This window comes from Arachis stenosperma, chromosome 6 (assembly GCF_014773155.1).
Source record: "Arachis stenosperma cultivar V10309 chromosome 6, arast.V10309.gnm1.PFL2, whole genome shotgun sequence".
In the NCBI taxonomy this organism is placed as follows: Eukaryota; Viridiplantae; Streptophyta; class Magnoliopsida; order Fabales; family Fabaceae; genus Arachis; species Arachis stenosperma.
In genome coordinates, this window is record NC_080382.1 from 27682145 (window position 1) to 27700964 (window position 18820).

Genomic DNA, 18820 nt, shown 5'->3' on the forward strand with positions numbered 1-18820 from the left:
CATATACAAATTTAGTAACAAAAATGAACATTGTTCAATATGATCAAAGACCTGTTCGAAAGAGTGTCTGTCCTCTGTAAGAAGCCCATTGTGTCTTGAAGTCATTCTTATCCTCATCACTTTCAACTTTCAAGTCATTAAGTCACTCATGGAAATTACGCCATTCATCTACATTGCTTTAAAAATGAGTGAAGATGTACTGAGGGAGAAAACAAAATAGGTGAGAAAATAAATCCAAACTCACCAGGGTATATCTTTCTTAAGTAGAATAAGATTGATATCCCATCTTCATTTTCCTTATTAAGTTCCTCAATCGAATATCAAACATCTTCTTTGTAATATGGTGTCAAAACACTAAAGAAAAAGCTTACATAAGTTCCAATCATAGTAGCATCAATTAAAAATAAACAAACATTATGTGCCTTTAATATTTAAGAACTTAAGAGAGTTGGCACTTGCCATTTTTCAATATTCATTCTATTTTTTCCACTTTCATGTCATTAAATCAGTTAATCATAATGACTAACCTGAAGGACAACATGTTTTGAACTTTGGGAGCCTTCGGCATATTCATGAATAAGGAATTTGCAAAGAATGTGATACGGCGGCGAGCATCCAGATTTTGAGGCACATTTATAGCTGATTCTTTTACTGTTAAAAGCAAATGAAGCCTAATAACCTACATAGAAGAAACAAAGACTTAGTAAACAAAATCACAAAGAATAATGCAGCGAATCAACCGGAGTTTATTTGTGAAGACTACCTTCTCTTTCACTGATTTGTTGACAGAAAAATTAGTGTCTATGTTGACAAATCTCTGTCCTCCTTCTTTGGTGTTGAGACGAAGATTTTCCATGACTCTGGAGAAAGCAAAACCAAATCAACATCATAATGCAGCTATCATAGCATTCGACTACTGCTGAATACATGTAGCTATCATTCAAGCTAATAAAAGAATTTGTTGATATGTCTGAAAAAGAGATATATCGCATACAACAATGATTAAATAAATGCATAGACAAAAAAAAAAGATTTTCAAGTTCAGCATTATTTTCTCTTTAAATCAAACAGCTTTAAAACTTAAAAGTACCTGCTAATATATGTAACAAAACCTAGAAGGCAAGCAGCTTCCTTGAGCGGTTTTCGGTATGCAAACGCCGCCCTAGCTTCCGATGGATCAACACCGTAGAACATCGGCACAACCTTCTGACCCTTGCTTGCTGCTACGACACTCCATTATCTTCTCCAATTCCTTCAACCACCACATCGAATTCCCATAGCTTTTGGAGAAAACCACATCGAAATTCTAGAATCTTCGATTGCCTTGGAACAAAAAAGATAAGCATTCAAGCAATTCATCAAACACGTGCTATGCGAATCAGTAAATCACCAACCAAAAGCATATTTACAAATCAAAACCGTAAAACGAATGCAAATTTGTATACATGCATGTAAGAAAAAAATCGAAGGGATTTCATGAAGACCTTACCCCCAATTTCTGCTAACAAAGAGAAAATCAAAACCTAGCATTAAAGATATAGAAGTAGTAACAATTAGCAAATACAAAATATGAGTAATTAAAAGAAGAGAATGTGGATTTGTATATAAACCTAGTTCAACGAAGATGGAGAAGGAGAAGCTTCACAGAGCACAACACGATGGAGCAGGAAACTTTGATGGAGGAGATCGCAGCTGGAAGAAAAGCGTTGATGGAGGAGCTTGCCGCCAGAGGAGAGCATCGTGGATGAGATCGCAGATCTCACGCTGCGATGGAGTTTCTTCCTGGTTCTCACTTTGCCATGGAGTTTCGATAGATTGAGTAGCACAGCGTTTATTAGTAAAATAAGCGTTAGGCCCTAATATAAAACCTGAGATACTGGCGTTTAAAACCGCCAAATTCACTAAAAAACCGCCGCTTTCCACCAGTAAATTATGGCAGCCACACAAACCGCCTTAATTTATGAATATAACGGCAGTATTTTAAAAATGCCATTTTGTTGATGCCATTTTATACCAATTTTTTTGTAGTGTTAGTTGTTAGTTCACTAATCCGTTTAAATAAGTATTGAAAATTCGAATTTTGTTTGCAACAATCCATTAGTTAGCAACAAATTTCAATTTTGACAAATTAATCTTTGATTTGCCAAATTGAAAAATACCATAAGCAACCAAGAAATTTAAGAAGTTTCTTTTTTTCTCATTACGATGCTAAATTTATGTAAAAAATGACACTTTAAAAATAATCTACATTTCATTTTTTATTTTTTTTAGACCCTTCAATAAAAGTTCAATATAAATGTAGAGCATACAAAACTGTGAAATATGTTACAAGGAAAGAATAATAGTTACATAAATCTTTCTCATTTTCTCAATCTTTCAAGGGACAAAGATATGCTTTTTGTATTAATCTTCAATCTTCAATTTGTTCTCTCTTCCTTCTAAAACTTGATACATGTCTACCCTATTGATCCACCGGTACTAGATATGGACGATAACTTGCAAATCAATAGAAAACTTCGTAGCATGCCACTAGTCAGTAGTTCCTCAATGATTTGCAATTCAGCTCTCAAAAGTTTTCCAAACCTTCACCTTCATCTCTGTCCTGGGTTTAAGATTCCATCACTCTCCAATATGAGCATGCTCAATCAATTGAACTAGACATGCACTCTTAACATGTAAAGATGTTTAGGAGGCATATGCACTCTTCAATTTAAATTATACATTAGTTGATCATTACCCAAAGATATAAAATCTCCAATATGATCTCTGCTGTAAAAAATGGTGCCTGGTGTATTTCATCAACAACAGTTAAGGAGAAATAATTGGCCACTTCTTTAGTCACTTTCTATGTCTGTTTTATCATGCCTCAAATTATTAGAATATGCCCTATCACCATTTGTAATTTTTGCTGATTCTTGAATTGAACAGGAAGTGATTTGCCTCATCTTAACAATTAGTATTTCAATGTAATCCAACAATCCCAACCCTAGGAGATGATTCCGCAGCAACTCAATGGTAGTATCGTAAGGCGGTATTCTTTCATCAATCATCATCTCGAAGTACTTACATGCCTCCTCTAGCTTTCTCTTTTTCTTGCATAAACCATGAATCATGACAGAATATGTAGACAGAAAAGGATAAAACTTATTGTCTCCCATGTTTTTCCAAATTTCAGTTGCCTTGTCAAACCTTCCTATCCTAATCAGCAATTTCAGCACCATGTTATATGTATGGCGATCAGGAAGACAGTTATCATTCACCATTCTAAATGTCAACTTTAGAGCCCTATTGACCTCATAATGGTCACAGTGGTAAGCGAGTATCGCATTGTAACTTCAAGTGTCCGGTTTTACTCCTCTTGAAATCATTTCATCCAATAGCTGATAAGCTTCTTGCACCTTTTCATTCTTACAAAGTTTCTTTATAACACAATTGTATGTAAACACATTAGGCAAAAGGTCATACCTTCTCATTCTATCAAGAACCCTAAAAGACGAATACATGTCATTTGCGTTGCAATATGAATGAATGAATATTGAGTAAGTAAAAGCATCTGGTGCAACTCCTTTTGACATGATATCATGAAAAAATATCTGAAGCTTCATTGACATTACCTCCTTTGCAAAGGGCATCTAACAAATTATTATATGCAAGCAAATCTACTGGACATCCTTGTTCAAGCATTGCATCAAACAGCGCACGAGCCTTTCCTGAATCACCAATCTCTCCCCATCCACTTATCAAAATGTTGTAAGTTTTAGCATTAACACAAAACAATTCTTAACTTGATCAAAAAAATTTTGAGCTTAATTGACATGTTTCCTCTTGCATAAAAAGTACAACAGCTTATCAAAGTCATGAACTTTTGGCTTTATTCTAAATTCATCCATTCTCATAAAAGATCGTATTGCTCCGTCTGGCAAATTTGTCTGGCTATATACTTGAAAAATGAGCTAGAACATCTCACTTCTGATTTCACAAAGAGAATATTCTCTCATTTCTATGAGAAAATCCTAGAGTATGACAAACTGTTTACAGCTTCCTAAAATATCCACCAAAATGTGGAAGCTCTCAACACTATGTTGGAAACATGGAATTGATTTAGCCCAAAGAAAGAATATGTGACATGGGAAGATTCTTACAGCTTCTTAAGATATCCACCAAGATTCTTACACTTCTTCAATACCTGTTCAACCAAATTTGTAGATATTTGTGCTAAAAATGGATTGAGAGATATTTCTAGATCATGGCGACGATCTCGGTGATCACTTAGTACTCGAGATATTTCATTCACAAGGTCTAGTAATAATGGCCCAGAGACTTGTGTGGTTGGGGAAGCGTGGGCGTGATAGCAGCGAGGCTTGTGATCAATAAGAGGCTGAAAGAAAGATGGTAGGAGTATCGCATTGTAACTCCAAGTGTCCGGTTTTACTCCGCTCGAGCTTCAATGAGAAAAGGGAGAGGAAGGAGACGCTAGGACTAAATTTTTTTAATTTTTGGGTCAGCTTGATAAATTTTAGTGAGAGATTAGGCTTGAATTTGGGCTTGGACAGGGATAAGGGGTTAGGGTTAGAATTTTTTTTAATAAAGACTTAATTGTATTTTTAAATTATTAGGGATTAAAATGTCCACAAAATGAAAAGTCAAGGATATATTTATCTTTTTATCAAAAAATTTAAATATAATTCGGTTTAGATTGTGTAAATCGATCGGAACAAATTGGATCTAATAATTATAATACGGACAATTGGGTTTATTATTTTTGCTATAATAAACCGATTTTATTCTGGTTTATTAAAAAATAATTTATTAACCGATTTAATAAAGATGTCCAATCATATTATAACACGTATACATGTCTTTAAAAAAATATTTTTTATGTCTTTATTAAAGTGGTCTCCAAAAAACATATACACTTAGTAATATAAGAAAATATAGTTTCTCCTAATCAAAGAACCTGTACTGTCTTTAGTCATTTGAGTATTACTAGTGGCCTTTACGTGCTGGATATAGCACATGCTTCAAATTTGGGTGTGGACAAACATGGATATTACTACTTGCACAACATGTTGAAGTTGAATAGAAATTTGCATTGACCGTGGGTGCACTCTGTTCAATTCTCAATGGAAGTTTTTGGGATTCGGCACCTCGTAAGTAGTTTCATATTGGAAGAGTGAAATAAAAAGAAGAAAGAAAACATGACATTTAAGCTAAGGCGTGGTTAAGTTTTGTCCTTTAATCAAATAATATTATATATTCTAAGTCTTTATACTTCATAAAGGGACAAGGTAAATGTGATGAATAGATTCTCGGATTTTCTTCTTCACATGGATTAAGAAATTAAAACAAGAAAAAATCGAAATTGGTATCAAGAAAACAAAAGAGAGGTTAGGTGAGGTGCATCGACCATCATGCATGAACAAGGTGCAACATTAAGAATTAAAATATTGATAAGTAAGACGTTAAGGAGTTGCTTCCTAAAATGACGATGATGAAGACGAAGGACTTGCCTGTTTGGTTGGACACTTGAGACTTGAGAGAGTTAAGATTGGATTCTCATTATTGCTCGGGAATTGGACACTTGCCAACTTGCCAGTTGCGGCCACTTTCCGCGCAATAAAACATTTTCAGCTTGCCCATTTAGGCATTTAGGGTCTAATCGGTAAAGTTTATTGATAAGATATTTGTGTTTTTTCATAAGCATTTTTTTAAATGTTTGGTAAATATTTATTTTATATAATGGAAAATATACAAAAGGAGTGGCGTCTAATTTTTTCTTTAAAGTGCTTTTTGTTTTATATATTTCATAAAAAATAATTTATTATTTTTAATAATTAAATCCAATGCCTCTTAATTAAGTTATAATTTATTTATTATCTCAAGTAATTTCACTTTTATTAATTTCATAGACAACAAATAAAAAAGCGAATTAATAGACATATTAATACTATTAATATACTAGTAAATATAATATGTTTGGTTTTTAATTTTTAAAATTAATTAGGAGTACTAAGAAAGTTTTACGATGATATTTTTTATAAAATATTTTGTGCTTTTAAAATTAAAAAAATTTAATATAATTTTATATATTAATAAATATTTAGATATATTTTATGCTTTATTATATTTAGACTTTATATGGTAAAATATTTATTTTTCAAAAATAAATAATTAAACTATTTTTTGAAATATAGCTTTTTAAAATTTGTAACAAATATGCTTAATAAATCGAAAAAAAGTAATTTTTAACAAACATAAACTACAATAACTGTGTTTGATAAATTACTTTTAAAATTTAAAATAATTTTAATAAACACAAAACAATAAAAACAAGTATAGATATTTAGTACTATATGAAGGTTTAATTTTAATAAATACAATAATTAGTTTTAAAAATTATTTCTTTTGAATGTATTTAAAAGTTATAAGCATAATCACAAGCACATAAGAATGACAAATAAGTCATAGCCTGTTGGTAGACCAGATTAACCTGCTAAAAAAATTTTTTATTTAAATAAATATATTAATTATTGAAATAAATAATTACAAAAATTATTATGGAAATTGATTCTCCAACTTTATATTGTTTATCAAATATTACTTCATTGTCGCGATTTCTCATACAAAAATTAGGATACACACAAACAACCACATATTTATTATTATTAGATATTTTTACCTAGTTTTGTAAGAAAAAATAGAAGAGAAGAAAGCATAAAATATATGTGAAAAATACCAAAGATTGTCCATCCTTTTATAATAGTTAAAAATTTGTCTCACCATATCTCGTTTATACTATAAACGCTAGTATAAACGCATTAATTTAACACGTATCTCGTTTATATTTTAAACAAGATATACACGTATCACGCGCACATGTTTTATCTTATTTACAGCGAGATTTGTACAAACTTATCTCGATTACACTATAAATAAGATAAAGTTGGAGGATGGATTTCGATAATAATTTTTATAATTATTTATTTCAATCATTAATTTATTTATTTAGATAAAAGATCCTGTTAAAAAAAACAAATTAAGTATTAAATTTGACCTATAAAGAGTCCAATAACTCGCATATCACATAACAATATTCGTAGATATTGGTGGACAAGCCAACAAACGCATGCCTTTAATTTTATTTATTTATTTATTTATTTATTTATTTGTAACCAAAATAAACTAAACAAAAAAAAGAAAACAAACAAAACAAAGGAACTACTTAAATAGAGGGATAGTCCCATTTAAGACTATTTTTAAACTCCTCCCAAAGTGAAAGAAGTTCCACATGAGAAAGTTGTAACTTTATCGCCATCTTTGTCATAGTATCTGTCACCGTATTTGCATCTCTCATAATCAAACGAAAGTCAACACACCAATTCCAATACATGATATTTCTTATTTTAAACACTAATGGATCAATAAAGCCAAAACCATCTTGGTGATTAGTAACAAAATTAAATGTTTCCACACAATCCGTCTCACAAATAACATCTCGTTGATCCCATCCCAAGCTAAGAGATATCATTTCCAAATAGCAAACAATTCCCCTTGAAGAATATTATTACTCTCAATTATTCCCAAACACCCTCTATGCCAACTCCCATCACAATCTTTGATAACACAAGCAAAACTACCACTATCACTCGAACCAAGATAACTAGCATCACAACTAAACTTAAAAGTACCAATAGATGGGGATTCCAAAAACCATTTAGAGTAAAGGGAAGGGACATACGTTGTAATTCAAAAATATACCTAAGCTCATTTTCTGAAGTTAATGCCAGACAAATCACTTTTCCGGAGGCCAAATTTCATGAAGAATAAAGATGTCATTATTCCTTACTCGTCATATCCACCAAAGTCCCAAAAAGAACTTGAACAGATGCTCTCTGCTATGATACAAGAACTAGTTCTTCAAATCCAAAGGATGACAAGAAATATCCAACCTATGTCGTACAAGCTGAACTTTTGGACAAATCCGAATACAATGTAAAACCGATTCTTGACTAGAAAAACATCTTGGGTACCTATCTGATGACGACATCCCTCTTCTAAAGCGAAAACTTGCAGTAGGAAGAGCCTCTTTAAGACACAACTAAACCAAAAACTTGTACTTTTTCGAAACAAGTTAACGCTAAATCAAAACTAATTCTCCCGTTCCTCCCAACCGAACAGCTTTTAGATTTTTGAGCTAAAGGAGTTTAATTTTTTTATTTTAATATATTACATTGAATTTGTTATTTAGACATTTTTTAATTATAAAATATTGAATTTTACAAGAATATTAATTTTTATTTTTTATTTAGAATATTTTTTTGCTATTGAAATACAATATACGAGAGATTAGATTGTAGAATTATTGTTCACATGTTAATTATCATTTTTTGAAGTCTATATTAAACTCAAAGTTTTCGATTTAAGTTCTTGAAATAGTTACTTATTCTCATACTTTAATTTATAAAAATTCAATCTCAGTTTAAATAAAAATAATATTTCTAGCAGTTAGGCCGCCAAAACATGAGACGTAATACACTTTTAGAGTCGCATATTTGCCACATCTATAAACATATATCTTTTAAAGTCATTTGAAGGATGCTTTTTTAATAAATAAAAAAATTATTTACTGAAGTAAATAATTTTAAAAATAATTATAAAAATACGTAACATGTCTTATCTCATTTACAGTGTAAACAAGATAAGACAGAACAAGTAACACGTGTATATCTTGTTTACACTGTAAACAAGATATTGTAAACTTATCTCGTTTACACTTTAAACGATATAAGACTCGGCGCGTCCTATATATACATGTCGTTGATAGCAACGTTTCGGACCCCATTTCCAACCTTTCGATCATTTTTTTCTCTCTTCTATCCTTTTCTGACCATACTATTGAGCAACTCTAAGATGGCGCGCACAAAATACACATGATCCGGACATCAATCGATTGAATGAGACATGGCATGTCGCCAGGACAGTTGACTTCACGGTTAGTTTTGTTATCTTCATGTTTATGTTATCACATATATGTATAGCCATCGTCCTATATTTGAAGAAGGCTGGTTTCGGCAACACGGTGCCTTTCAGGGACTTCGTCTTTGACAACTCCCTGATCACGACATTTGTAGAGCGCTGGCATCTGGAAACCCACACATTCCACCTGCCACGGGGTGAGTGCACCATCACCCTGCAGGACATTGCATACCACCTCGAGCCCTACGCACGCATGGGGAGCCAATGGGGTGCCTTCGTAATTTCTACAGATGGTACGACACAGAGACCTGGAAGTTGGTGGAGTGACTACTTGGTGCCAAGCCTCCAGTGGTTCAACAGCAGGGAGCGTAGATGAATGAGTATTTCTCCTTGAAGTTGACATGGCTTCGGGAGCGAGTCCAACATATGTCCGAGATCCAGACACCCTCCAACAGTATGCGAGGTGTTACATCATGTTACTGATTGGGTGTTACCTGATGATAGACAAGTCGAACACTTTGCTTGTGTTTCAAATTTGTAACTCATTATGATGTTCCATAAATTGAATTCGTGTTATTCTTGTAACTGTTGATAGGTTGATAAGGTTTTCGCAACAAAACAGGAACCAACACGAGCAGAGGATCCGCCGATGGCGTCTGTCACTAGATCAGTTACTGATTAATGAGGTTAGCAATAAGATTTAACTCTCTTGTAGTTCTAAGAATTACTTATCCTTTAATTTAGCTTGTATTACAGATGATTATCTCATAACTTATGTTGCAGTTTGTCTGGACACCGTACGATGATCCTACACTGCAGGCTATGTGCTCGCAGTGGATGCTGGATGAGGCATAGTGGGGACAAAGATGTCTGTTGTCCCCTTTGTCTGCTTCAATATTGTCGAGTTTCACCAGGTTGACCGAGTGAAGCGCTAGTTTAATTGCGAGCAGTTGGTGCCCGAGACCACGATCAATGTCGACAGGTTCCTAACATTAACAAGACAAGGGGAGGATGCCTAGTGGCCTGACAGACTTGTCGATTGGTATGATCGCTGGAGGGCATGATTTACAGAAGTCCACAAGATCTCCATTCAGTAATGCTTTGACTATAGGCCTACACAAGACTATTGGGATTGGTTCCGAGGCGCTTGCCGTGTTAAGCATCTATCAGGCCAAAATATACTTGATGATTCCAGGATGTTCGATTTACTGGCTGACGTCTAGCCTACTGCCAGCCAGTCGAGGGACGTTCTTCACCTTCTCCGGTACGTCCCCGATCGTCATCGGCGTGCCAGGGAGGTTCAGGAGGACACTCGGCGGCCTACTAGGTTCGAGTGGACGGATCTACCGCCACCAACATCAACAACCTCTGCGAAAAAATCGATCACTTGTTCTGCCATGTTTCTCCCATGGATGTCAAAGCTGAGGCACATATGCTCGTCGCCATGGAGCCGAAACAAACGAAACCAAAAAATTTCTGTTTTTGTAAACCTCGCTAAAATTAGTAAATAATTAGTCAATAAATTGAATTTTAATTAGGGAAATTAAAAATGGAAAACTAATATCAAAATAGGATAGAGCTCTTCAAAATGAGAATTTTGATACCAATTTCGAGAAATTTAGCCCAAAATTGGACCAGATAGGCCGAACCGGTTGAACCGAGACCCAAACCGGGCCGTGGGTCCAATCGGGCCCATAACTTAAAAGGGGCAGAAGCTCCTTCTCCCCCATTCAGCAACAACAACGCCAAATATATTGGAGAGAGGAGAGCTCACCCAAACCCTCATCATCCCTTTAATCCACCATAACTTTTCTGTTCGAGTTCCGATCACCACACCGTTTGCGGCCACGCGTCCAGCGCGTCGAGCTCTACATTTCTGTCAGATCAATTTCACCGGTGAGCTCCATTCCATCTCAGATTTTCTATCCCCTTTTCTATTCTTGGAATTGAGCCCTTATGGTAAGATTTTGCCAATTTGGTGTTTTAGGTTCGATTTAGCTTGCGGAGCTTATTGGATTTGAGTTGCTACGCATTTGGGTACGATAAGGATCACCTAAACCCTAATCCAATTTTAATTTTATTATGTAAAATCTGAATTTGGGATGTATATGTGTATTAGGTGTGAATTAAGTATATATATGCATTGGAATTGGAAAGTAAGCATTTGGAAGCTTGGTGGTGATTGGAGTTAAGATTATGGCTAGTTTCTCTAAGCTTGAGGGGCTGTGTTGTGTCTTGGGTGGCTGCCTTGGACTAAATATAGTGATCGGCCAAGGTATGGTTTAGGTTTCGCACGTTTAACATATAAGATTTTGTGAAAACTTAGGCTAGAGCACTATAGGATAAATTGAAATGGATAAATGTGTAAAATGATTAGTGTTTGTGATGTTGATGAATAAATTGATGTGGTATGTGTGTTGAGTAATTGATAATGGGAGTTAAATGTATGTATGTATATATGCTAGTATGATGGTGATAAATGAAAGGTTGATGATTGTGGCAAAGTAATGGTATAGTTGAGATAGTGAACGGTGTTTATTTGGATTTGTTGGTATTGTTATGATGAGTAATGTTGTGCTAATGATTGAGAAATTTTATGATGATGATAATATGTTGAATTGAATTAATATGTTAGTTGTGAGTAAAATGTGTAAGGTTGGGGAAATGTGATACGATTGAGCTAAGGATGCAAGAATGGTTGTGGATGGTGAAGGGTAAGTTGTGTTGATGATTTTGGTATGTTGAGTTGAAAGAGAATGGATTTTAATAAGGGAATGTCAGATTTGGTAAAAATGGGGTTTAGTATATTTTGGTAAAAAGTTAATTTTGATGAACTTTGGTAGTTCATAACTTGCTCCACAAATTTTGGATGAAAATGAGGTTTATTTTAAATTGAAGAAAGTTTTAAAAGCTTGAAAATGATATAAGGTTTGCGAAAAACTGAATTCTGTAGAGGAAGTTATGGATGCCGGAAATTAAGTGAGAAAAACTGAATTTTTGAATGTTGCAACAGAACCAGGTTTTCTGGTGTGTGCCCACGCACCCAACAGAAGCATAATTTTACCTGTGCGTACACACGCTTTTATGTGCACGCACACCTGGTGTTTTTCATAAAGTATGTGTACGCACGCTCTTGTGCGCACACACACACACACCAGGATAGGCTTTCTATTGGTGGTGCTCGCAGGGAGTGATGCGCACGCACACCAAGTAATTCTCTGGCTAGTGTGTGCATGCACATGTCTGTGCACACATGCACATTCTGCTTTCTTTCTGAGTTGTGCGCACACACACATGTATGTGTACGCACACACCCTGTTTTTCAGCACCTGTGTTTTTCTATTCTAAACATGATTTTGAACCCCTAAACCTATTTTTGCCTTGTTAACCCTAGATTCTACTAGTAAGCTTAGTAAATAGCAGAAGTTAGGGATTTGAGGTAACTTGGGAATGAAAAAAGAGGCAAAAATGATGAGTTATGTAAAAAGAAAATGGTTATTGAATGAAGTTATGATGCGATGGCTTTAATAAATGACTATATAATGATTATGAATATTAAATGGCTTATGGATGATGATATCTGAGATACGAGTTTTCCTGGGTAACAGAACCGTGGCTTGCCACTACGTGTTCCAGGTTGAATCTCGATACTCTGTTGACCCTACGTCGTAAGGGTGACCGGGCACGTATAAATTCCCGGGTATGGATATCCCTCATTGAGTGATTAAATGATGAATGAATGTGAAATCTATGCATAGACTCATGGGGATGCGTAATGGAGGACAGTCTAAGATTTTCAAACTTGTCGGATTGGCTGGATAACCGACAGATGAGTCTTATCAGCCATATGACAGGCATACATCATGTGCATTTGTTTGTTTTGATTGCTATGCATTACCTGAGAATGCCTAACTGAATATATATACTGCTACCAACTATACTTGCTACTTGCACTATCTGTTTTTTACTTGTGCGTAAACTTGTTTAGTTGCTTGTCTCTGCATGATTTATGGATGACGGAGGAACGGAGGAAGGGTGAAATAGTTTGGTGTTTATGTTAGGTTTAAAAGTGAGTAAGTTTAGGGTACTTAGATTACCTACCCCTTTTATGGTTTCTGCTTAAAAGTTAAGTTTTATAATTGTATGACGGAGTTCTAGGATTGCCTCTGGTATTCTCAGGACCTTATTTATTATATGAGTGGCACCTTTACGATGCTGAGAACCTACAGTTCTCACCCCATACTGTGTTGTTATTTTCAGATGCAGGTCAAGAGGCTCCTTGCTAGGCGTCTGGATCTTTGAAACGGAGTAGTACCTGGGTATACTTTGGTCTTCCTGTTTGTATATATGTATATATGTACTTAGCTTGCTCTCCAAGATACTTGATTATTTTGTTCCTCATAGAGGTTATAGGAGAGATAGGGTCCATTTTCTGTATTTTGGGTGTTTGGGATATATATATATTCTCCGGCCAGTCTTGGCTTTGCAGGCTAAGTCAAGAGCTAGTTTCAGTGTATTATTGGCACTCTAGTAACTCTTTCACTTATTCTTATCCTTAACTCTTAGGTTTCTTAACACGCAAGTAATCCTATTTCTTGAGTGTTGCGCTTTTTAATTTGCGATTTTGTTTTACCCGTTTTTCAAGGCTCCTAGTATACTATCTTTTTCCACTATTATATGTAAATATTTTCTGATTAGAGGTCTGTAACACACACTACCTCTGTTCTATGACTTAAGCGTAAAACTCTGTGTAGTAGGGTGTTATAGTTTTCCAACTATGCTAGCAACCTATACTGCACCCTTCCGATCTCTTTTCACCCTAAACCACCAAGGTTACTCAATATCAGACTCTTCAACTTTGACAACGAATTTACTCACCGAGTGCGCAACAGTAATGGATTATCATACTCAAATATTACTCCATTGTCACTGTTTCTTATACGACAATTGGAATACGCACAGACAACCACATATCCACTACTACCGGATATTTTTACCTAATTTTTGGAAGATAGACGGAGGAGAAGAGGATATGAAATGTATGTTGAGAATACCAACTATTTCACATCCTTTTATAGCTGTTGAAAATTTGTCTTGTTGTATCTCGTTTATACTGTAAACATTATAATTTTTCATATATTTCATTTACAGTATAAACGAGATAAGATATGCTACGTATTTTCGTAATTATTTTTAAAATTATTTATTTCAATAAATATTTTTTTTTAAATTTGTCATTTGAACATAGTTTTACCAAATATTATTTTTATAGCTTGGAATTGAAAATTACTTTATTTTAGTTTAGAGTATAGTATAGTTTTTGACCCCAACGTTTGGGGTAAGCCCCAAAGTTGTCCCTAACGTTTCAATCATCCTATTTAAGTCCTTAACGTTTCAAAATTGACTCAATGTTGTCCTGCCATTAGGGATCCGTTAACAAAATTGACGGCGAAACAAAATTGAGACGATTTTGAAACGTTATGGACTTAAATAGGACGAAAATATTGGGGACAAAAACGATACATAAAAATAAATTTTAATTTAATTTTATCTTTCAATAATATCAATTTTTTACTGTACATAGTGTTCAATTATTTTTTAATTACATCTAAATAAATTACACTTAATCACATTACTTTTATTTTAAATAAATTTATTTTTTAATAATTTTAAAGAATTTTGATACATTAGAGATAAAATGTATAATTTATATTTTATTGTATATATATTATTTTTTTCTTTTTCGCAAGTTTATATGCTATTCATTTTACAAACATTTCATGATAACTAAAAATCTTTAAGAGTAAAATTATAAAAAAAAATTAATTTATTTATAATGAAAGTAATATGATTAAGTGTAATTTACTTATATGTGATTAAAAAATACTTGAATACGATGTATAGTAAAAAATTGATATTATTGAAGGATAAAATTAAAATTTATTTCTATGTATCATTTTTATCCCCAACATTTTCGTCCTATTTAAGTCTCTAACGTTTTAAAATTGACTCAATTTTGTCCCGCCGTCAATTCTGTTAACGGATCCCTAACGGCAGGACAACATTGAGTCAATTTTGAAATGTTAGAGACTTAAATAAAACGATTGAAATATTAGAGACAACTTTAAAACTTATCACAAACGTTGAAGATAAAAACGATACTTTACTCTTTTAGTTTAACATTTACATGTTTTGAGAATCGATCTTTTAGAAAGCTAATTTTAATAAACTAATTTTGAAAAATACAAACTTTACAAAAACTTAAACGCTAATAGGTTCTAGACCTTTACTGTAGGCACCATAATTCCCATAGGAAAAATGACTATAATTTTTCCTTCTAACCAGTATCTTAAAAATAAATAAATATTTTAATGTAAAATTTATGTTTTTAAAATTTTAATGTATTAATGATATATCTTTTTCTTAAAATATATTATTTTGAGTTTTTTAATTAATACTCTTAAAATATATTCTTTTAATTCTAATAATAATTGAAAAATATAATTTAAACTTTAGCTAAACAACAACAATAATAATATAATTTTGGTTAGATAATGCAAAACATATTTTTTATATAGAATGAAAGAGGAATGTGTATTTATCCAATATTAATAATTGGAGTATTTTATAGAATTGTGAGTGCAGAAAAAGACTGACACAACACGTAGGAGACGTGTTACTGTAGTGTCATAAGAGATTCAGTAAACCATAGAATAGGTATCATTGTCGGAGCAACACGCGAGGGATATGTTTTACCTTTTTCAGAGATTCTTTGTAGCTTTGGCCAGAGATTCATAGAGGATATCCGCCACGTGGGAGCATCGGAGAAACACGCGGAGGCGTATTATGTCAGCCTTTTAGAGATTCGAAGCAACTTTCACAGAGATTTATTGTACGTTTTCAAGATATTTCAACAATTTTTGCAATACAAAGGAGATGTTGGCAGTGTCTGCATGCAGGAGATAGCTTCTTGCTCTGAGAACACGCAACGCAGGATTACAAGAACTTTAAATTGAGCTCAACCCCCTCCTCTTTCTTACATGCTGAGAATAAAAAATACGTATTGAATTGAATGAGAGAAAGGATTCCAGCAGTGAAAAAAAGAGTTATTGGCTTCTGAAAAAAAAAAAGAGTGGAGAGTAGAGAGTGAGTTTTATACATAAAAAAACATATAAGTTTGTATTTATAAAAAATGATACGTAATTATACGATAGTCGAAAAATATACTATCAATTATTTGGATCATCCTATTTATATTAGTTGATTATTTTTACTTATTTATCGCATTTAAAATTTATCAATTTTAGTTAATACTACATAGCATTGTTATTTTAGCATTATTATCTTTACTTGTATTTACTATTTAAATTTGTAATTATTAAATTTAATAAATAATATAAATATTAAACAATAAGTTTTTTTTGGATAATATTTTTATTTTTCTATTATAATATTATTTTAATTAATAAAATAAAAAATAATATAAATATTTTTTTAATTTTTTTATAATATTATTATTTTTTCTAGAATTAATAACTAATTTAAATATTAATAAATATATTTTTTCTAAATTTTTGTTCTTATATTTTAATTTTTTGTTGTCATAATATGTTTTTATTTTAATTTATATTTACTTAACTTAATAAATAACAAAAATATTAATAAATATTTGGTAGTTACAAAAATAAATAAATAATATAAATATCAAAAAATTATTTTCTTCGATTATTTGTTATAATAATTATTTGAGAATAAAAATATTATTATATTTTATTTTATCTTTATTCAAAGTAATAAATAATATAAATGGTAATAGATAAATTTTTTATTTCAATTTTTGTGTATTTAAACTAGTAAATAAATAGTGTAATATATTATTTTTTATTTTAATTTGTATTTATTTAAACTAAGAAATAATTATTTGCTATAATATTCATTTAAACTAATAAATATATTTAATTAATAAATATATGTTTGTTGTACCAGCCTAACAGAAATCTTATGGTTCCTAAATTTAATCCACCGGAGGTGTGAAATTTGATGGTAGATGACACCTTACGAACAACGGCATTCTACCACATATCGAGAATTGGGAGAAATCAGAGGACATGCTTCCTTACTAGCTGCTCTCATGGAAACATGGAGGCCGGAGACTCACACTTTCGTATTGCCGGTAAGTGAAGTTACAGGGTACATATATTTGGCCTACCGATTAATGGAGAGGTTGTGAGCGGCTAGATAGATAGCAGTCATGATTTCTTGGTCAATTAGAGCATTGAGATTTTCGGCAGTGAATCCGTTGTGAGTAATTCCTCCAAATCTTATATAAAGCTGGCATGCGTTCACCATATTAGAGATAGAAAGTCATTAGACACTTTGGACTCTATTCAAAGATAAGTCAGATGCCACATCTTTTGTTTGCTGGATTTAACAAGTCAATGGCCTATGCCCACGTAAAGTATCTACCACTGCTCCGAGTGTGTCGAATGGCATCCTGCGAATCAAATGATGCGCCAAATTGGGTATGCACAACCTGCCCCTAAGCTAGCAAAAGTCATTAGAGTGGAATACAATTGTATCACTCTTCGTAGAGTGCAACTTCATGATTGGAGGGTGGTATATGCAGGATACGTAGAGGATTGGGGCAACCGCTGCAACACTCAGTTGTGAAAGTGATGAGGGCCAAACGTTGGTTTAGAATTTTATTAAAAAGAATTGTTTCATCAATAGTATAGTTCCAACCCAAAAAATGACCCTAATCAAAGTTTAGAAAAAGAATGTTGCAGTTCAAATCAATAAAACTGGGAGTTTTAATTCCTGAGTAATTTTCCCACGAAATTACAGTGAGATGTGCATTCATAGGTTATGAGAGAAATCGAAGGATTATGAGAGCAATTAAATAATAAATTAAATGACAAGAAAGTAAAGATCAAATAAGAAATATAAATGCTAAAAAACCTATTGGCGAAGGATGAGAGTCAAGGTTTTCTATCCTAGTCATTGACCACAAACATGGTAATTGTGATGAGTTAATTCCACTTAGTCAACCTCTATACATTAAGAAAAGTCAAATAGGCATAATTGATCTTAATCCACAAATCCTAACTAACTCACAAATTAGTTTAGTGAAAAACTAGCATTAGTGAAAACTAAATCGACTAACAACCCTAAATCATAAATCAATATTGGACATCAATGGCTCAAGGTCACCTAAGTCCTCAATTCCAAACCAAGAGTACAAAATTCTACTCAACAATTAAAAGAGGTATTTTATTAAATACTTGAAAGACATAAAAGAAAAATATAGTAATTTGTAATAATCAATAAAATCTATATCTACCAAATTCAGGAAGGCAATAATAACAACTAAGGCAAGCATTAAAAAAAATCAAAACATAAAATTACATTTAAAAAATTAGAATTCAACAAGAGAATTCATAACTAAAATAACCAGAATAAAGGAACTAACAAAAAGAACTAAGGGAATTAAGACAATAAAATAAGGAAAAGTAAAAAAAAAATACTAAATTAAAATAAGAATTAAAACTTAAAACTAAGAAGAAAACTAATAAAAAACCCTAAATTCTAGAGAGAAGAGAGAATTTCTCTCTAGAATTCTAACTTAAAAACATGATAAAAGCCTAAAGTAAAATTATTCTAACACTACTTGCTTGATTCTCCCTTGGTCCATGCTTTAAATGCTTCAAAAATGAGTTGGTTTGGGCCCAAAATTGGCCTGAAATCGCGACTCACGTGTTCACTTAAGTGAATCACGTGCAATTTAAAGAAGATTTGAAGAAGATGCGTATGCATGGGACATACGCGCAAAATCACTTAAGTGAAT

At 32.7% G+C, this 18820-nt stretch overlaps 1 pseudogene; it reads right to left on the bottom strand.

Moving 5' to 3' along the window:
- Nucleotides 1-2834: 2834 nt before the first annotated feature.
- On the bottom strand, nucleotides 2835-9042 carry LOC130933931 (pentatricopeptide repeat-containing protein At1g52640, mitochondrial-like; annotated as a pseudogene).
- Between the last annotated feature and the right edge of the window lie 9778 nt (nucleotides 9043-18820).